This window comes from Notothenia rossii (genome assembly GCF_949606895.1).
Source record: "Notothenia rossii genome assembly, chromosome: 5".
In the NCBI taxonomy this organism is placed as follows: domain Eukaryota; kingdom Metazoa; phylum Chordata; class Actinopteri; order Perciformes; family Nototheniidae; genus Notothenia; species Notothenia rossii.
Window position 1 is genome coordinate 6,447,046 of NC_136903.1, and position 22,649 is coordinate 6,469,694.

Genomic DNA, 22,649 nt, shown 5'->3' on the forward strand with positions numbered 1-22,649 from the left:
AATAACACATTTCTTTACATATAGCCATTTGTTGGGGATTATAAAATTACCAAAATCTTGCAAACGGACCTGATTACAAATCATTTTATTATGGTGACAAATACCACAAATCAAATTACTCGTTTTCACCATTAGTTAAACAAATAAACAGATAGATAGAGAGATAATTAAGCTACTGTGATAGTAAATGACTTCAATGGAGCAACACATAGAATAGCATCAGTTTACATAATCTCCTGCCATCTTCATCATCTGTTTGCTTTTTCATAATCAGGCCATACCTGTTTTATTTCTTTTTTTGTATGTGTGTTTAAGGGGATTCATCAATTAGTTTGAACATGAACCAACATAACACATGACTATCCTCACAACACTTGTCCTCTGTTTAAACATCTGCAACTATTTCTCCATGGTTCGCTTTGGGACACATAACAGTATACGCGTGAATGCACGTGTGTGTGTGTGTGTGTGTGTGTGTGTGTGTGTGTGTGTGTTGTGTGTGTGTGTGTGTGTGTGTGTGTGTGTGTGTGTGTGTGTGTGTGTGTGTGTGTGTGTGTGTGTGTGTGTGTGTGTGTGTGTGTGTGTGTGGGTGTGTGTGTACAGCATAGACATTATTGGCCTTGACAGCTTTGGAGCGGAGCCCAGCCGTGAGCCGAGTTAACCGATGTGTCAGGTGTTGGCGTTTTTCTTCCCACCGTCTTGTCTCAAATGAGATCAGCAGATAAGTCAAGCCAAGTCATGCCAAACCAGAAATCTTCCACCGCACTGCTTTCAGCACACCAGCCACTGAACTGGCCCTTTGTCGAATTACCAGCTTCTACCAGCTTATTCTTGAAGAAGGAGAGAGCTCAAATAGCAACACGTTGAGCAAGTTTCCCTCCAAAGCACTGGGTCAAACAATGTTTACTTAGTTAAATCACCAGGTTGATTCAAAGCACTTACATGTAGAATACTCACTTTGATAATATATACATTGGGAAATCTCATTTATAGCCCACTGTGGAGGTTTAGAAATAACACCATTATGGATGAAAATTGATTCAGTGTTATTGGATTTTCCCCCCCTCAGCCGCAGCTAAAACAGTGGACTGATTTTATTGCTTTACAAAGAGAAATCTAGAGCTTGTTCAAGGACTGCAGCGTTCCAGGAGTGCACGTGAATGCAGTCCTGTACAATATAACAACATCATTCACCAGCGAATTTTCGGGGAAGGACAATTCCACTCTATTGTATTGATCTAACTACAGTATCGCTCCAGTGCCTTCTTTCCATTCTTAAATGGATGAGCAATTGTATTGTTTAACTGCTTTGCACGCAGATTGCAGATGTTAGAATCCATTCTCACAAAGGATTATTGGTCGCAAACTACATGTCTCAACACTGCAGGATCTCTCACTTTTGCCACGGGTACACTGAGATTAGGAGGAAACACTTACGCCAGAAAAACAATCTTCAACTGTTTGCCTGAATAGTGTGTGTGTGTCTTCAAGGATGACATGTAACTGACTGCTCTGTTGGCATCACACCTATTGATTTTCATATAATAATAGACCCAGTTGTTGCCAGTTAAGTGGCTCCTAAACCTCTTCAGAATTGTAACCATCTAGAAAAGGCCCATTATCAATCCCACACTCTGAATCGGCTCTTATTCACGGTTGTTTATATCTGATAAACACTGTGGATTATATCTCCAAACGTTGTGGACCAAAAGTTATTTGTAAGTATGATGTTTGTTCATCTTCCCTGCTTGCTTCTGTTTCATTTTTGCAGTAAAAGCATGTGAGTTGTGATGTTTCTGAGCGTTTTGATTTGAATGTGGTGTTCAAAGTCAAATCAGAAGGTTGGGTAGGTAAGATTAAAATAAGTTGCGAGTAAAAACAGCTGATTCAAGAGCTTTTGCATTCATGGTTAAGCTAGATCTTAAATTGAAACACGCGCATAAAATAAATGACTCTTTTATTGTGGGGTTTTCTTTGAGTGTGAACGTTGTCCTTTTACTGAATTGCTGTTTTTATTGTTATGTCTGTCTGGAAAATATATAATAAAATATAAGTGATAAAAACAAAGATCTTTCTTGGTAACAGAAACCTTGAACAAGCAGTTTCGAATAGAGGAAAGCTATATAAGGCACACTTTGAAATGTGGCAAATGGCACCCACTGAGAGGCAGGTATATATAAACTGGGGTTACAGAGAGGCAGGTGGGCATACTTGCCAACCTTGAGACCTCAGAAACCGGGAGCATTTCAAAATGCAAAAAATGGGGGGGGGGGGGGGGGGGGGGGTAGTGGATCGCCGGAGCTGTTAGATTAACATTAACATGCTTATATTGTAGTTCTAAGTGCACTGCCTTGCGGCCTGTAGCGCCATCCTGGATGGAGCATATGTGTGGGCAGGAAAGGAGTGAGCAGAGAGTAGAGTAGTTGTCGATTTGTGTTCTGTTTTCTGTGACTATCTGCCTCACCCTCTCAGACTTTCAGTTGCGCGCGCTACTAAAGAGACGTGTTACCATGGAAACCAAACAATGGGGTAGCTGTATTAAAGTCTGAGTGGAAACAGTCCTGAGTAAATCTGATTTTGTCAGAAATCGGGAGAAATGCGGGAGCGATATGACCCCGGGAGGAAACCGGGAGAAGGCAATGAAATCGGGAGTCTCCCGCGAAAATCGGGAGGTTTGACAAGTATGCAGGTGGGTCCTAATGTGGGTAAAGGCCAGCCCGGTGTCTCAATTTGCATCCTTATCTAATTACATTTGCTATTTTGAGCGTGTCAAATTCTGAAGTATATGGTAAAATTAAAAGTCCTATGAAAACTTTGATGCTGCAATCCTAATGTTTACAAAGGTAAAACGCTGGAAACTTCTCACACCCAACGACTAACATCTTGTCTATACGTAACAGAAGTTATTCGACAAGCTACGATTGCTTTGCTCAGGTAAACACAGCATTGTAAAATAAAAGTTATATATGTGTTCTTGGTTTCACTTTGAAGCAAATGTACCTACTGGCAATTGAGCCGTTTATAAAGATGTGCTACCAAAAATGATAACCGTGCTAGCTAGCTTGCTAACAGAGGCATTCTTCTCTTCAAATATTTGTATTTGGTCAATTAAAGGTGGGTTAGGTAATTTTGGAGAAACCAGCTCGAGTGTTCTAGAATTTGAAAATACACAACCGGAAAAAATCTGCCCCTTCCTTCAGACTTCTTTACAGAGCCCCTCCTCCAACACACGAACGCGCATGTTACGGCTGCTGTTTCTGCCTGCTCGGTAACCTGTCTGGGATTGTTTGCAGCTGTTTGTGTGATTATGTAAATGAGCTGTGTGGTTGTCCCAACGTCATTGGCTGTCATCTCCTGGTCCACTTCCGAGGACACTGATTGGAGCATGCCGGGTCCGACGTTCTCCAATCCCTGTGCAAGCCCAGCGCACACCTGCTGGAGTGGACTACAAAGCCTGGGAACAATTATCACTCAGGAGGCTCTGCTGCGATCAGACGCCTCATACCTTTTGCTCTTGTGTCATGGACACTACAGACTGTGTTTGGTGTGACATATGTGTTTAGTGACGAGTGTCAACATATGTGCTTAGTGACGAGTGTCCAGAGATGTGCTTAGTGACGAGAGATGTGCTTAGTGTTGGATATATATGTGTTTAGCGTAGTGTGATTAGTTTCCCTTCTTCAGCTGTGTTTTCTTACAGCTTCCCTTCTTCAGACTGTACCACTTTGACGGTGAGGGTTGTTTTGGTTATTAGCTATATTTCTTTGTATTTAAGTAGGCTCCTTTTTTAGAGTCCTCCCTTTGTTAGGTTATTTGTCAACCTGTGCCCTTTTGGCCTTTTTGTTGTTTCAGGCTGCCTGCCTGCCATTTTGTTTCACCTTGGTTTATAATAAAGCAATTTTATAATTATTACCAATTCCAATCTGGTGTATGTTGCTTTCTTCCCCTAGTCGGGACGACCAATGACCAATGAGGGCACGAGATACGTTTGTGCACTGATGGAAGGCTGACAGGCAGGTAGGCCATCCAGTTACTTTAGCCGGGCCGGCTCAGATGATTGGTTGAGCTTTTTACAGCGCCACGGCTTCCACAAGTGACATTTTTTAAAGTGGCCCTATCATGCTATATGTGAATAATATAGTGTAGGACCATACCTATATAAGGCATGTTTATACTTTTTTATTTTTCAAAATACCAAACCGATCATGCATTTTAGCCATTCCTCATTTCGCTCAATTTAACACTGTCTTTGCATGGGCTGATTCTGTGAGAACAGCACCATCTACAGGCCTGGCATATGTACTACAGCGTCTCCAGCGCTTTCGAACGGCAATGTCCGTGGCTGTCTCCTCCTGATTGTAGGAGTTGGCCCAATAGCCGTAGCGCCACTTCTGTGACGTCATACAGTAGGAGTGTTCAAATCTGGATCAGTCTGTATCAGATCCGTTGCAGCCCCTTTTTAAGAGATTTGGGTATGGAGGAAAATAGAGAGGGTTGTGTTTTCTGACACTTGGTGAGTTCCCTGGAACACCGGGGACACATATTCATGTAGAAAAGACGTACAAAAGTGCATTTTGCAGGATAGGTCACCTTTAATGTATTTATTGTCAAAGCATTTAATGTATTCCTTTGCTATCGGGATGTTAAGAGCATTCCATGGAATATAACAGTGTTTCTGAAATAAATGACATACCCCACCTTTAAGTAGTCAGATTTCCTATCATGAACTTGAGCGTTGCTAGCTAGCTTACTTACAGCGGCGATCATCACTTCTGTTGAAGACAAAGCAGTCGGTTGCCATTCGAGACAACAATAGCCGGTTGAAACGCACACACTGCCAATGTATTCACAGTGAAAGACATGGCAGTGTGATGATGAAAGTGTCCCATTTGAGACACAGCAAATGGGGGTGTGGAAATCAGGTGACTGGGGGAAAGCAGGAATGTCAAAACCTGTAGCTTTTTTTTCCTCCTGATGATCAATCTCCAAAGTGCGCATGCATGTAGCTACACACACGGACACACAGAGTCTCTTATACACTCAGGAAACACTGAGCGGACAGAGCGGCCCTCATTAATCTTCCACCATCATGAATACAGAATGCAAACACAAGCATGCTGACACACACTCATTTACAGTCCCGTCGTTACTGCAGATGATTCGATGTCCTGAGAGCCCGTCATTAGATACACAGCTTCATCTGAACACAGTCCTGGGGATGAATAATGATGCAGGAGTGTGAGCACTTGATCTGCTTAGTATAGTAGCAGCTCAGCTTGCTTTCAGGGAGCATGTTAGTCAGCAATTATCTTGTCAGTGGACCTCCCTGCTCCTCTGAACACTTATTTGCATTTTCTGACTACATTTATATACCTGAACCCTAACCCAATCCTTAATTTGCGATAAACATCTAACCTTTACAGAACATTTTTACATATTACCATATTTGCCGAATTCATGTTTGACAAGTGGTTCAGTGACAATGTTTTGTTCCTATACAGAAAGTACAACATCCTTAAAGATGCACAGGGAACAGAACACCTGAAAAGTTGTCTGTGGAAAAGCCTTTCTGACCCATTTTTATGTTTGTTGTTGGGCGGCGAACAGTTGTATTATGAAAAATAGAAAAAGTCCACAAAGGAATGGGGTCAGGGTTGATGGATGGGTCAAACAAACATAAGACTTTCACCCAGAAGCCCATTTTCTGTGGCCATGTTAAACTAAAAGCCAACATTTGAATTACGTATATGTAGAGTACTAAATACGTTATGTACAAAAACACTAAATATCTTTTCAATCCTCCCATCTCTTTGTTCCAAATATCACCTACAGTATGGTGATGAAGGATGGATCAGAACTGCAAGAATGAGATTGCAGATTTAAAGCTGGCTGTCATTCCCTTAGGAGAGAGGTGAGAAGTTCAGTCATCGTTGAGGGATTCGGAGTAAAGCCACTGCTTCTTCACAAAGAAAGGGGCCAGTAGTGATGGTTCAAGCACCTTGTAAGGATGCTTCCAGGTTGCCTATAGGGAGGTGTTTAAGGCTCCTTCAGCTGAGAGGAGACCGAGGGGCAGACCCAAGACCAAGGGGAGGGATCATATCTCCACGGTTCCCCTCGGAGCGCGTTGTATTCCACCAGTCAGAGGTAGTTGATGTACAGGGAAAGGGACGTTTTGGGCCTTCTGGTAGAACTGACGAGCCAACGAGCCAACTTCAGATTCACTGTTAAAGATGGATGGATGGAATAATCTTTTCTAACATCTGACCAAGTAGAATAGTTGCAAAAGCATATCCAATGAGATCTGTTAAACAGAAGGTTCTTATATTTTGCTGTTGGAGTCAAAAACCCTATTTTGTTAAGTTATTAGGAAAAGTTGCAAGACATTACATTACATTGGATTTAGCTGACGCTGTTATCCAAAGCTACTTACAATAAGTGCGTTCGACGAACAAAATACAAACTTGAAGAAAACAGAATCATATAAGTACATCAGGTTTCATAGAGCTAAAACATTTCAAGTGCTACTCAACTGGCTTTAGATAAGCCAGTCCTTTATTAGTATAAGACATGCTTCAAGTCAGCATTGACTTTCTTGGTTCATCCATTGTTTACATTGATTATCTGCCAGACTTTCAAAAATGTGTCAGTGTCTAAACAAGTGGTTCATTTGTTTGGCGTTGTGTCGAACCTAGAAATATATAAAGATTCAAGGTCCAGCAACACAGGACTGCTAAATGAAATGCAGTTGCATCTGCCCCCTTCGTGATACATGTATAGAATAAAACACACTATATCCCTATTCTGTCCAAACGGATCTCTCTTCACTTTAAAGGTTATACAACTCAAGGAGGTTCTCAAAGCATACTAACTATTACACACACACACACACACACACACACACACACACTTACCTGGACTCAGTGGGAGTTGGTTTTGAAGATTTCTTATTTGTATTTCAAGGTTGCACCCTGCTCACATAGCTGCAGGGCGATGTCTTTGTGTTGACGACACAGTGGAGTTCACAGAGGAAACAGTGGAGCCAAAAAAAGCAGCGGTTAGGAATGGATGTGTAATATTAAATGCAGATAGTTACGACCCTTTTGTAATGAATGAAGGGCATCTGCTGCAGAGGACTTCATCTGAAAAGTTTGCTTCCTAAATTAAAATGGAAGCCTTTTCAGAAAATCTTTTCTGGTAGTAGGCCTAATTAAAGTAAAGATTCAAAATCGCATACCAAGTTTTGAATATAAACTTCAGATGATAACACTGACCACATGAACTCTCAAAAGTTTATTTGTGTTTTCATTTGAGCTTCAAGGCAACAGAAACAGAAACAGCAGAGGAAGCTATAGAGGAAAAACAAAATATGGAAAAACAAGAGGTCACAAACAAAATGTTTTCAGGGCAGTACATTTCATTATCTTGTGCAAACAACACAAAAGTTTAGAGGCACAGTAATTATAAGAGGATACTTAGCCAATAAGGCTTTATTATACCATCAGTCAGTTTTCGAAATGGGGGGGGGGGAGCCAGGGGGATTTCTGAATATTTGTTTTATATTTATGAATATTTCTGTGTGTTGCCATCTATACGTGGCGGCGCTGCATTCTTTAGGCTACTTACGTTGCTCTGGTAACGGTGGCGATGCCGGCGCAGTCTTCGAAATGTTCATATTGACATTTTTTTTTACAAAATATGTCGAAATGAAAACAGCCAAGCCTCGCAGCTTTTAGATTCACAAGCAAAGAAGAGGAGTCTAAAAATGACAACGTGAACGGAAAAACTTTTAGCGGCGTTAGGGTCGAGTTCTACAGCTCCACGCCGAGGGAGAGGCCTGCCGATGCGGAGCCTGAAGAGGCTTCAACAATGAAAATGGAATGAAAGGTATCCATGGCTTTTCATAAAAAATGTGGATGTGAGATTTGTAAAGAGGCAACAATTGATCTACCTGCCGCTCGCAGAAAAATCCACCGCCAGTCAACAGAGCGTGCGTGTGACATATAGCAGCAGGATGTGCATTGAATAATAGGCCTCCACAGAAAGCAAATGGGTAATTTGAATACTGCAATCAGTTATGTGAACGTTTCTAATATTGTATAAATATTTTAGACCCAGTAAACATCATCAATCTTCCCTCCAAGCAGGTTGAAGAAAATAATACAATTGCCAAGAAATACCTAAACCAGCTGAGTCCGGGCCAGTAATAGCAGGAATGATTCCTGTATCCAGTGAAGGAAAAACTAATCTTTAAACCGAAAGAAAAACAGTTTGTTGCATCATGTGGTTTCTTGTGCTCCGGGCGTCCTCTCCCTCCGTTTTGTAACTTTTAAATGTGGCGCAGCTGTTGAAGCCATCAGAACTCCTCAAGTGTGTAAAGAGGCGATTAAATACACTTGTCTCCTTTATAAGTGTGTCTCCAGCATGAGACCAAGTTCGTCTTCATTTATTGATCCCCCGGGTCGTTTAAATGAAAATGTTGAAAATGGGTAATTACGGCAGCAGAGACGTGAGTTTAAAAACTAAAGAGGAATTAAAGAAAAAAAAAGATCTTAGAGGGTGTTTATGATGATAATAAAATGTTAAGGGTCTTTTTAATGGGTATATGGCTGTTTCGGCACTTTGTTTCATATGCCTACGACATTTCAAATTTCTCTATTTAATTTTGGATCTTAAAGATGCAGGTTTTCAAAATGAATAGACCTCTACTGTAAGTATAAATGCACAACATTATGTTATATGTCATGTAGGGTTACTGCTTCCCTCCACCTTACTGCACCCCCCTTCCGTTTAACCACCATGAGGTCTAGAGCCTTCAGCCGCTCTGCACCCCACCTCTGGAACTCTCTCCCACCTGACATCCGCAACACTGACTCTCTCCCCATTTTCAAATCACGTCTCAAAACACATCTCTTCACACTCGCATATCCACCCTGATCATTATCCATCACACATCCTCTGTTTTTATTTATTTGATTATTTGATTTATATACTGCATTGTCTTGTTTATGTCTCTTATGCTGGTGTTATGTATTGTGTATCTTGTTTTCTATGTGTTTGTGCGGCGACCTTGAGAGCCTTGAAAGGCGCCTATATAAAATAAATGCATTATTATTATTATTTATTACTTGAAAAAAAAAAACATTGTTAAAATAACATGTTACCTGTAAAAAATGTTTGATCTAATCTGAGTATCAATACATTAAACATTTTTAATCTGATTACTTTTAGTTCGTCCATTAAAACCATCAAACAAATAAAGGGTGTATAGATTCACACTTAAAGTGTAAACCTATACAGAACAGTACAGTTTACAAGGAAGAAACATAATCTGATCCATTTACATCGAACACAACATGCTCCTTTTAGTTTTATAGTATCATTGTTATCCTTTTAGCAATCCCCCATTTTTTGAACTGTAACAGTAATCTGATAACGCCTTTTTTTGTATTTAACTGTAAGGGATTACCTTTTTTTTTAATCCTGACTACCTAATCCCATTACATGTAATCCATACCCAAACCTGAAAATGACTTTGATATCGCAGTCATGCCTACGGGATCAATTTCAGGATCAAACCACTGAACGTCCGATTGGTGGACACCCATGTAGCCCCTAGCCTCATCTGCCCAATCACCTGCAGAGTGCACATCCTTAGCTGCTAAATTGTAGAGTAAAATCCAGTCAATCCTCCTTTACTGGACTGACGGGACAATACCCAATTATATGACATTACGGTTATTGGACAGATGTGCAGAGAGACAGCATTTCCTCTGCAAAAACACTTAGTGTGAATGAAAATCACAGCATTTACAGGCTGACTTTAATAGCTGCAGAGGTTTTATTGTGTTGTTGTCAGTTGAAACACCACTAATTAACTTCTTTATTGAGATTTAACTGTAAAATAAAAAAGGGGAATTAATGTTTTATTCACACCCTCTAATTACATAATCTCAGAAAAACAAAAAAGACGCTGTCACATTGTTGAATGTAATCTGCGACAATTTGTCAAGTTGATTTCAGAATGTGACGGGGCGCTCAAAGAGACTTTGAAACCAAAATAAAAGTGGCTATGTTCGTATTTATGGCACGTCTTAGCGAGCCACGCAGCCTGCCCGCTGCAGATAGTGGGACTTTTTAATTGTTTCCTCTCTGTTTAATTGGCACAACTTATTGGAATTTTGTGCTGAGAAGAAAAAAAACACATTAGTTCACAATCAATTACAAGTGGCTGTAGCTTTAGACGCCCAACAAAAGTGGAGATATTTTTAATACTTTCACAAAAGTCTTTCCTTGGTCAAACATGAGCGAATTTCTGCACCGACCGGCTGTATTTGTCTTCCAGCAGGCAGCCAAAGTCATGGCTGACTTCTCTCTCTGACACAGGTCAACCAGAGGTCACTGGAGCAGCCATACCGCCATAGTAACTCACTCTGCATGATATGAAACAAACATGGCCACCCTGGTCATCCATCATCTCTCTAGTGAGGTCCATCCATCATCTTGGAGGCACGCTGACATCCACTTTGCTCCGGTTCCTCTCGGCTGGACTGTGATTGGTCGATGTTAGGCAGCCTAAGCACAGGGGTGCTTTCACGCTAGCAGAGCAGAGAAACGCCCAAACTGAACAACCCGACAGAAACACATTGATTTAGAAATCTTCAGAGATGGGATTCATCAACCTTGGGGCCTCGCTGTTGCAGTTCACAAGGTTGTTTTCGTCCCGTTTGGATAGAGAGCAGCATGGAGAGTGTCAAGGTGGACAGAAAGAGGTCTGGAAGCATCTGTTAAAGTATTGTAGACTGAAACACAGCGAGCTGTTGTCAAAAAGAATTGAAAAGTTGGTCTGACTGCAGTTCAGGTGAGAAACATTAATGACTAGTTTAGTCTTGCAGGTCATGGCAGGTTTAGGCTCAAAACAGTGGTTCACTGAAAACTTTTGCTTGTCTTTTTTACCCTTAGTCATCACGGACAATCATTTAAAAATGTATCTAAATGATCATAACGTCTCAAACAACTAAAGAAGTGTAAGGGCCTGGGTCCACATCGTCCGCATCGTTGCAGATTTGCTTCGCCCGTTGCCTTTTAACTATTTACCTGGGCTATCAATTGTTTTGACCAACTAAAATATTCTCGCTCTCATCCTTTATACTGTGTTTGAGCTTTCTACATTTTCTACAGTTCCTGAAAGTGACTACCCTAGAACTTTTCTGAAAAATTGAGATATTTTCAAAATAGAAAATGGCCGGTCACTCAGAAAAAAAGGCGTTCATTTAATTCCAAATTACTGACATTTTCACCTGGATAGGACGTAAAGGCTCGGCAAAGCATAAGTTTATATTTGAATATTATACATTTGAATACTCTTTTTCAAATGTATTAATAATATATTTTATTAATATCTATTTAATGTTTATAATAGGTTTGTTTGAGCCCAAATGTTGAATGTGCACCCAAATGTTGTAAAACGTAAATTAATAGTTGCCTTTCCTAATTTTAGACCAGAATAGATGCACAAAAAAGGCTGTGAGAACAACGATAGACCTAAAGACGAAATGTAAAACTACGTCGTGAAAGATGGGCGTGAGGTAAAGACATAATATAGTCGAAATCATTCTGTAAGCTGTGTCTCCACCAGAGTTGGGTGTTACTAAGTAATAATATTACTTTTGTCGGTAACGGAGTAGTGTAACGCGCTACTTTTATAATTCAGTAATCAAACTACAGTTACTAACATCGCCCCGATACGCGTTACTTCGTTACTTACTAAAAGTCATAATCACACTGACAGACAAGAGAGGTTTCCGCTGAAGGTTATATGTACGTAATCTGCGCGACTTGCACATCTCCACGTGCAGTGCTGCATAAACATGGCTGAGTCTGCGATAACTTTCGAGGGGTGGAGGTATGCCCATTATTTTGAGTTCGTCCAAATAATAGACAGGAATGTGACGGTGAGGTGCAAGCTGTGTCCAGGCCAGAAGCTGTTATCCGCTGCTGTAAACACCTCGTCAAACCTCAACAAACACCTGCAAAGAACACATGCTAAGGTGAAGCTAACGCACAGCTATTTGTTGTTTGTTTATATCACGTAGACGTAGTCTGTTCTTCTTCTCTGTCTTCCGGTTGTTGCCTGTTTTGAATGACGAATACACACTACCGCCGTCTGCTGGTAAGGAGAGTTATTGCCACACACGCATGCGCAGTTCGTACGTGCTCGGCGAGTAAAGTAACGAGTAAAGTAACAAGTAAAGTAACGAATTACTTTATGTAGAGAGTAACGGAGTAGTGTAATGCATTACTTTTTTTTTTTAAGTAATATGTAATATATTACTTTTTTTTAGTAACGACCCCATCTCTGGTCTCCACAACCAAAATGTCACTCAGCTGTCAGTATAACGTTGATTTGTCAAAGAAGACAGACTCCATGAGAAACGTAGTTCAATTATAGGAACATTGATAGTAAAATAAATACTTATTCTGACATTTGCTCTGCCAACAACAAAAGTGAAAAAGTACTTTTTTTTTCTTAACTTTGAAGAATAGTCTTTTATATCAGAGATGAAAGCAGCATGACTGGACCAGAGCCCATGGAGAGTTTCAGATAAGATGAAACAGGAGATAAGTTGCAGTGAAACCGTTCAAACAGGACACAAAGAAGAGAAGAACGCGCATTTCTAAGGTCCTTCTTTAAGGTTCTGCAGGATAATATCAGATCTGCAGCTTTGAGTGAGCTGTATCGTGAAGTTATTATCGCTAAACCCACCTCAGTGAGATGAATACCCAGAACTGAACACTTGTTCTGAAAAGGCATCTGTGGTAAATGAAAGAGTATTCTGGTGGCGTGTTGTTTAAAGTGACGAGAGTAAATGTTCAATGGGGAGATAAGATGAGAGGGCCTCTGTGTTTGTGATGTCGAGTGCCAATCAATTAAGTGGATAAGATGCAAATGATTACTCTTACGGAGTGGCAACTTAATAGCAACATAGATTCCTGGCAATTACGTTAATTACTTCATTTAATTTACAATGGTTTGTTGCAGACGGTGCATTGTCATCATGGTTAACCAAAGAGATTGGTGGCGAACATGATCAGACTGTTTGATTTGAACAATGTCTGAATACACTGAACATTATGGCATGTATGAAGGGGAGTTGTACCATTTGTACACACCCTGTAGCAGCAAACTCAGCAAATGCAAATAGCAGTTTCAAAGAGTTGTTGATCTTCAGTATCTAAGATTTTCAATCTTTTGCAAATGGGCATGTTTGTGTGTCCTTGGTTTGCTTATACCTACAGTTTAAGGGTGTGGGTGACAAACTGCGCATTTCCGTATGAATATGAAATATTAATTTTATACTTCCACTTGAACATAATTCTACTCTCATGTTCATCAGATAAACAATACAAGTTGAATTCAATACAAGTACTACGACAACATGTTCACAGTAATTCATTTTAATTATATAAGTCAATGATTATGCCAGCAATTAAAAGTTAAACCAAATAAAGGATGAACAGAATTGAATAAAGACGATATAACCATGGACAATTGTTAAAATGAGTAAAATATGATATAACGTGTCTTGATACTGAACTTTATTACCTTAAACCTCAGTTAAATGATTGTCTATAGCAGATGAAGTTACTCTGCTTCTATAATAACTATGAGGTCATTTCTACAGGACACATAACCCGGGTTCAGAGTAAACCACAGGTGCAGTTCAACCACAGATTGGGCTTTAAGTGATCATGTGACTTTGACCAAGACACCAACCATTTGCAACCGTTAACCGCGGGAAGCTAATGACTGAGCAACCGATCATGAGTCTGTCTCTCCTCTAATGGACTCAAGACCTGGAACATCTCTTATATTAACCCTTACAGCTACATTTGTATTGGTCCTAGAGTCCAAAAAAACATTGTTGATTTAAATGTTCTTTAACGTTATGTTTAGTTTGGTTTATTTTGCCTTTTGCACTACATGTAACAGGTATTTCTTGTGGTATTCTATAGATAATTTGTTAAGAGGCAATGCATCGCATTAAACAGTTGTGTATGAAGGTCACCATCATCACGATTATTATCACCTTAATTATTACCCCATTATCGTTTTCTTGGGCATCATTATCGCTCTAACCTCACCCTCATCCCTGTCACCATCGATCTAATCTCCGCAGGCGAACCTGTGTGAACTGTGCTTCATATCCTGAGCACTTCCCAAGTCAAGTTATACATATTTAATGACTCTCACTGTCTGGATTACTTTCTCTCGCCTAACTTGCTGTGGAAGTTGCACAGGAAAAAACTTTTGCAAATTGCAGATTCTATAGTTTATGTATAGTGGATTTGGAGAGCTGATGACTAGTTATTATTCTCAGACCTCAGGAGCTGCACTCAGGACATTTGGTACTGGCTGAACTAAACGTCTGATTGAAGATCTGGCATTCATTCTCAAATCATTGTAGGATGTATTGTTAGGATATACTGTAATGAGGATATGAAATATAAGTTAGAAGGTAGAAACCAGAATAGAGTGACTTTAGATTTATTTGAACGTTTCCGCATTGAGAATAATGCAATGGAGAGTCTTTTTGCACCCGGGTGAAAATAGACACACGGCAGCTATTCGGCTATTTACACCCACTATACATCCATGACACCCACCCCTCAAAAACGTAAACATCGTCACTTCATGCCATATGCGACATGCCTACTCTCAAAAGGGGGATTCACGATGGTCCAGAGGCGCGCAACATCTTTAATAATGATATAAATATAAAAGGTAAGATACATTAAACACAAAATATACCCTTTCCAACAAAGTTATGATTTCTCACTGTTTGTATAATTCAAATGAAATGTTCCGAAATGCAGACTTCTTCTAAGATTAGCTAACACAGCTAATTTAGCCAAGTTTAATCCTACTTGGAAACTTTGCCATACAGTAGGTGGTAACCCCGGATGTAAATAGTATCTGCCATAATGTAATTGTTGGAGCAATGCATTATTTTCCTATATCCAAATGGTAAAGCCTATTAATCCGGGTTTAAATAGCATTGTTAGCTACGGACACCCAGGTGTAAGTAGCATTGTTAGCTACGGACACCCGGGTGTAAATAGCATTGTTAGCTACTAGGGATGTAATGATATATCGAATATCGCAATATCGCGGTAAATAAATGTCTCAATACCGTCGTGAGACTGCCAAAATCTACCGCGATTTAAAAAAAAAAAGAATGTAAATACTTTTTTTTTTTTTAAACCTTTATTCAACCAGATGGTCCCATTGAGATCATCAATCTCTTTTTCAAGGGAGGCCTGTCCAACATGGCAGCAAGTAGGTTACAACATGAACATAAAACAACAGATAAAACAAAAGGACATCGTATTTACAGGGCTACATGTACATACCTAGAGACATTGACAAGTACCAACAGTATATTTATATCTGGCCCTGTCAATAAGCCTCACCTTCTTGGCAAAAACTGTATTGTTTTTGAAGTGGTGGAGACAATGCACAGTTTGACCCACTGCTCTCACCCATGGCCAAAGCATATCTCTCTGTCCCAGCAACATCAGTACCAAGCAAGAGAGTTTTTTCAACAGCAGGGGATATTGTAAACGCCCAAACATCCCAGCTTCTACCTGGAAATGTGGACACGCTCATATTCCTAAAAGATAACCTTGATGATGCTGAGTGAGTGAGTTAGAGTTGAGTTACTTGAAAAACTAAAGTGAAACTTGATTTATTCTATTGTAGGGTCTGATTATGATATTGTTGACACTTTAAAATACTACTATCCTACTAAAATGCTGTACAAATCAGATTTATTATTTAATAAAGAAAAAAAAATGAAGTAAAAAAAATATCAATATCGGTATGATAAATATCGTACCGTGGACTTTTTATCGCGATATTATCGTACCGTGAGTTTTTGGTATCGTTACATCCCTACGCTTTGCCATATTTCTTTTGACATCTTAGACACCCGGGTGTAAGTAGCATTGTTAGCTACGGACACCCGGGTGGAAGTAGCATTGTTAGCTACGGACACCCGGGTGTAAGTAGAATTGTTAGCTACGGACACCCGGGTGTAAGTAGAATTGTTAGCTACGGACACCCGGGTGTAAGTAGCATTGTTAGCTACGGACACCCGGGTGGAAGTAGCATTGTTAGCTATGGACACCCGGGTGTAAGTAGCATTGTTAGCTACGGACACCCGGGTGTAAGTAGAATTGTTAGCTACGGACACCCGGGTGTAAGTAGAATTGTTAGCTACGGACACCCGGGTGTAAGTAGCATTGTTAGCTACGGACACCCGGGTGGAAGTAGCATTGTTAGCTATGGACACCCGGGTGTAAGTAGCATTGTTAGCTACGGACACCCGGGTGTAAGTAGCATTGTTAGCTATGGACACCCGGGTGGAAATTGCATCTGCCATAATGTAATTGTTGGAGCAATGCATTGTTTTCCTTTATTTAAATGGGTGATATTATGCATTTTGGGGTTTTCCCTTTCCTGTAGTGTGTTTAATAGGTTTTTGTGCATGTAAATGGTCAAGAGGAAGCTTCTTAGGGTTCACTAAGTAGAAAATAGTGGTTAAGGATAAAAAGCCTGAATGCTACATTTGATATTTGAAGTCTTACTTCTATCATAAAAATGTTTTTCTTAGTGACTTGTTCCCCTTTTGTACTGTTTTTCTTAAGCATCCTGAATATTTAGTGGCAAATTACAATCATTATGTCTTCGGCAATCTCAGCTGTTAAAGCCAAATTGTCTGTTTTCAGCAAAAAAAAATAGGATTTTACAAGAAAGACAACTTAATTGCGCACTGCTTCAGATTTTTCCTGCTAAAAGATAATGAATGCTCAGACGATAATGATACCTCTACATCTCCGTGGGGTCAGCCTCTGCATGTGGTTGAGAATTGCTCATTAAATTCTTATTGTGATTGACAGACCAAAGATTGATCCACCCCACTCTGCAGTGAACTTTAACACTAGCACTGATACTCCACCGTAGTGTGATGCAAATGCACTTCTGCACAGTGTCCCCGTCCCCCCAGTGAACAAGCGTCAACACTTTCAGCAGGTATTGATCCACTGGTGACACTGGATTTAATATGCTTTAGACTTGTCAACAACCACCAGGGATGCAGGCCTCTCCTCTTGGCTCTCTCGCTGATTTGATGAACGTTTGCCTTAAAGCGACAGGAAAAATCCTACAGAGGGTTTGCAGAGATGTGGAAAACATCTCTTACATTGGAATTACATTTTTCAATTTGTATTTCAAGCACAGATGCCCACTTTTCTCAAAATACAGATTCTTCAACATAAGATCAGAGTTTCAATCAATCAAGAAACCCTATTTTCTTTTTCATTTTCCCATGAATATACCTTGCTGTGTGCAACTGATGGGATCACTCTTCGATATATAAGGTAAAATGAAGCTGTAACTACAAAGCTCTCTAAACTACAAGTGAAGACACACACAACTTGTTCTAACTATTTTGAAATATATCAGTTTATATAATTGACTGACACATACACATTATGTTTGTCTGGTCATTATGATAAGGTCAGTATAACTGATGCTATAGGCAATATTTCTATTTCCAAGGTAAACAATTTGACCTTTTTGCATGTCAATGTTGTATTACTATCGGAGATATGTATGTAGCCTGTTAATTAAAAAGATATCCTTTACAGTCTTCTTACTGGAACAGGAAATCAAAGGATAAGATTTCTGAGTTTGACTGACTGATATTTATATAAATATTAATTTTAATTAAATTACTTTGCATGTAAAAAGGGCTGCTTGCATGTGGGAATTCAGCATTTCTTTAACCTTTATTAACAACCCTGTAACGGCCCGTCCACACTACAGCTTCGACAGCTTCAAAAACGGTTTCCAACGCGTCTGCCCATTCACTTTGAATGGGGTGACGTCACGTTGCCTCGCTTTTCGCCGAACTGAATTGTGGGTAGCAGAGCGGAGCTTTCCTGGCGCAGGCTGCAAAAGTTGAACAATGTTCAACTTCTGAAGCCGGAGGCGCCGGAGTAGCCAGCGTCAGCCAATCAAATCCCGTTTATGCAAATCTGACAGTTCAATCGCTAGCCAATCAAACCTCGTGCAAGCTGGGAGAGACAGACCGCAGTTCATTTCCTCATATTCCAAACGAGAAATTACGGTAGCAAATCACCCGGTTCTTTACGACCAGAACTATTTACTGGGATACAAACCGGAGGAACCAGGCATGGAGGGAGGTGGCAGAGACAGTGGGTGAAACTGGTAGGTTTTCGCCTGTTTGGGGAGTTTATATATATATATATATATATATATTGCTCGCATAAAATCCCCGGGGTTTTTTGCTTTGTATGCCGGGGGCGGGACATTCATGTGATTGGTTGTTGGTCGCGGTGCTCGAATAAAATCCCCAAGCTTCGGACACGCCCAGCTCCAAGCTTTTTTTGAAGCTATAGGGTGGACGGGCCGAAGGCAGCAGGCAAATATAAAACTCTGCTTCATTGAACAGCAACACACTTTTGTCAAAGTTAGTAAAGAAAGTGGATAATTTAGCAGCTAAAGAGACAGATATTTTTCCTCCGGAGCTGCTGAATAGAGCAACATTTGGACTTAAATTAATCAGTTGGACAGCCACATGATTCCAAACCAATGCTAATGCTGCTAATGTGTCAGGGGAGGATTTAGCCTAATTGTTTGCTAACATGTTAGCAGATTAGGGATGTGTTTCTCTCACATTGGTATGACATTTCCCTGCAATGAGTGGACAAATGTACAACTTTAGGAAAGTAACACTTTAATGCAATATCATAATATAGGGAGGCGTGTGGCGCAGTGGGTTAGTGCACTGATCTTCGAATCAGAGGATAGCAAGTTCGAGTTCCACTGCAGTCAGCATGTCGTTGTGTCCCTGAGACACTTCACCCCAAATTGCTCCTGTGGGGATTGCCCACAGTATTGAGTATGTAAGTTGCTTTGGATAAAAGCGTCTAACAAGTGACATGTATGTAATAAGGACATACAGAGCTGGTTCTATCTGTAGCCTATTAATTAGCATGGAAGTTAGTGTTGCAGTTATTTGTGTACAGCTGCACCAGGTCTACAAATAAACATTTTTAGCCACTTTAATTATCAACATCTACTCCTGCCTTTCCTTTCCTTTGTCTTCTTCACTCTGCCTGTACATAGTTGTTGAAAGCGTTTCTTCAGCACATTATATATTTATGTGCAAAAGCCTCCCTCTCAGTTTAAGTAAGTTAATGTGAATCTACATTATTTATCCCTTAGCTTAATGAACAGTCCTAGCCTTCCAAAATCACTGGAATATTACACATCCCAAAGTGTCAGCACACACTGGGTTATCTCCATAATTAGATTATTTGATAGCCTCGCTTCAAGCCCCATTTCTCATTTATTTGGATTCTGTCTATCCGGCTGACATTGTAACAAACAGAACATTTTAATAGTTGCTCTATACCATGGTGGCAGTAAAAGCTTATCTGAAGTTGTCTCCTTGCACTGCCTGAGGGTTTCTATGTATTAATAGCACCTTCCTAACCAACAGTTACTGCTGCAGGTGCTGGTAAAATTAACCAAGCATGGTGTTGGTGATTGTTGGCCGCATTGCTAATCAGAGGTAAAAATCTCCACAGATTAAAGGAAGCACTTGCAGCAGCCTCACTGTGCTGACGCGCTGTCAGCCCAGCGTGATGATAAATGTTTACGGCACTACATTAAGAGGAAATTACCTCTTTTTGCTAGAGGCCAGATCATTCATTCACGAGCGTAGCATGCCCATCGCCGTCCCTGTCGTAAATTACTTTGCACCTTTCAGTTGGAAGAAAGGTGGGGAGGATTAGAGAGATCAATCTTTCAGACGGGCAGTTAAAATCATTATTTGGCTTCCTGCAGGACACTGGTTGCACTAAGGAGTGACAAATCGCCCCACGCTGTTATAAACATCCCTATTCATGGACACCCTGAGGTACAGTGGCTTTGTGTCTCTCTGTATGGAGATGACCAGCCTGACAGACAGGAAGAGAGGATACTGAGTTAGTGTGGTTATTAGGGCTGCAGGACATCCGTAGTTATTTATATGAGCCCGCATACCAAGCCTACAGTGGCTTTGCTTGCCTAAGATTCACAGTGTGCTTCAAAGAAAATCCAACCATATCCTCACACAATCTATTTTTCTGAATCCCTCTCCTCCATCGAGGCTGGGAACTGAGCTGGAAGAAAAAGCGAGACATCCTTCCTCAGGCGTGGCATCCATGCAAAAATATCTGCTTTGTGCATCAAATGTGTCCAAAAATAATCTCGATTTGGCCTGTTTCGTGGATTTAAAATGCCCCTGTCATGCTGTGACTGACGTTGTTTACATCCGTGTTCTAATACAAGGAGAGATTTGCATTTTTAAACAGATCCAAGCAGACTTTTTTTTGTTGCATTGACATGATTCAGACCCACAGGAATCACCGCTCGACCGCATCATCTGCCGTTAATCCAGTTAATCTGTCCAATGGCGACTGTTCCAGGATGGCTGTTTTCTCTGTTATTTTAGGAGAACGATTTAGCATTGTGGAATTAACAATGGCTTAACCTCTTCACAAGATTTCTTTGCATCCCGCCTGCAGAAGACTCGGGGAAAAAAATATTCGATGGGAAGCTCGGCCGCTCTTGCTTCCTGCAGGAAAACACAATGTGAAGCAAGATGTTCGCACCAATTACCAGATATCATTCATTGCATAAATGATACCGGGAGAAAAGGGACTTGCTTCCTCTATTGTGAGAGCTGGAATTTCTTGTCAGCATTTCAGTTGGGTAGTTGGAAATACCTGGCTGTCCTTTCAGCAGATAATACCCCCTCTTACCTGCCCTGTGAGATTTTAATGAGGCAGAAGATATGTCTAGAAAAAAAAATCACTTTTTAATTACCGGTAGGGCCCATTTCCTCATCGGTAGTCCTGTAATGACCGAGTCCAGGAAATCAATTTAGTGCTGTATTACAAGAGAGCGTTGCATTTACTGCACGGGCTGAGGAATGACCAGAAACCTTGCATAGTTTGCAGAAAGACCAAAGTCATACATTCAAACCATTACACAAACTGCTCCAAACTTCTCTAAAAAAAACAAAAAAGGTATATGGATAAAAACTCCTCCCTCGTTTACTTCATTTGAGCCGTCATATGATGGGTTGCACTGTGTACGAGATCCTGCTTTTAACAGGCTGCCTGTACTTTCTTAAAGGTCCCCTATTATACTGTTTTTCATCAATACATTACAGGTCTCAGATATATACAAAACATGTCTCTGAAGTGTTTGGCTCCAAACACCAAACAGGTAATTGCAGCATTACCCATAATCCCCTCTGTTTCAGCCCTGTTTCCAAAGTGCTAATTCTCTGTCTGTTACTTTAGATGAAAATAAGGAGCCCCTCCCCACGCCCCTCTGAGAGAGATTTGGTTACAAAGAACTCAATGGTGCTCAAGGAGGAGATTCAGGTGATAAGGTTGGCGGGGGGGGGGTTACCTTGGTTGCTGATTGGCTAATGGTTACACAAGACAACACATCGTTATGACATCATAAAGTGGCCAAAATCTGATCAGCTCATTTTCAGACAGGTTTTTATAGAAATGGATCAAAAAGAGAGAGAATCTTTTTTCCTGAAACTTTCGAGTCTCTTTCCACAGAGGGGACACATGTTGATGTAGAAGAGACATGAAGAAGAGGGGACACATGTTGATGTAGAAGAGACATGAAGAAGAGGGGACACATGTTGATATAGAAGAGACATGAAGAAGAGGGGACACATGTTGATGTAGAAGAGACATGAAGAAGAGGGGACACATGTTGATGTAGAAGAGACATGAAGAAGAGGGGACACATGCTGATGTAGAAGAGACATGAAGAAGAGGGGACACATGTCGATGTAGAAGAGACATGAAGAAGAGGGGACACATGTTGATGTAGAAGAGACATGAAGAAGAGCGGACACATGTTGATGTAAAAGAGACATGAAGAAGAGGGGACACATGTTGATGTAGAAGAGACATGAAGAAGAGGGGACACATGTTGATGTAGAAGAGACATGGAGAAGAGGGGACACATGTTGATATAGAAGAGACATGAAGAAGAGGGGACACATGTTGATATAGAAGAGACATGAAGAAGAGGGGACACATGTCGATGTAGAAGAGACATGAAGAAGAGGGGACACATGTTGATGTAGAAGAGACATGAAGAAGAGGGGACACATGTTGATGTAGAAGAGACATGAAGAAGAGGGGACACATGTTGATGTAGAAAAGACATGAAGAAGAAGGGACACATGTTGATGTAGAACAGACATGGAGAAAAGGGGACACATGCTTATGTAGAAGAGACATGAAGAAGAGGGGACACATGTTGATGTAGAAGAGACATGAAGAAGAGGGGACACATGTTGATGTAGAAGAGACATGAAGAAGAGGGGACACATGTTGATGTAGAAGAGACATGAAGAAGAGGGGACACATGCTGATGTAGAAGAGACATGGAGAAGAGGGGACACATGTTGATGTAGAAGAGACATGAAGAAGAGGGGACACGTGTTGATGTAGAAGAGACATGAAGAAGAGGGGACACA

General features: G+C 40.6%; 1 protein-coding gene across 6 annotated transcripts in view; it reads left to right on the forward strand.

Moving 5' to 3' along the window:
- Window positions 1-2,611: 2,611 nt before the first annotated feature.
- The window catches only part of LOC307040856 (alpha-1,3-mannosyl-glycoprotein 4-beta-N-acetylglucosaminyltransferase C-like), a 177,740-nt gene continuing 157,702 nt past the window's right edge, over window positions 2,612-22,649 (forward strand). For 4 of the 6 annotated variants that reach the window (XM_079684031.1, XM_079684029.1, XM_079684032.1 and 1 more), the window contains exons 1-2: window positions 2,613-3,731; window positions 3,951-4,017. The gene's annotated coding sequence lies outside the window, so the exon portion shown is untranslated. Of the gene's footprint in view, window positions 3,732-3,950; window positions 4,018-22,649 lie in introns of all 6 variants that reach the window. The other 2 variants (XM_079684026.1, XM_079684027.1) reach the window with 1 other exon arrangement.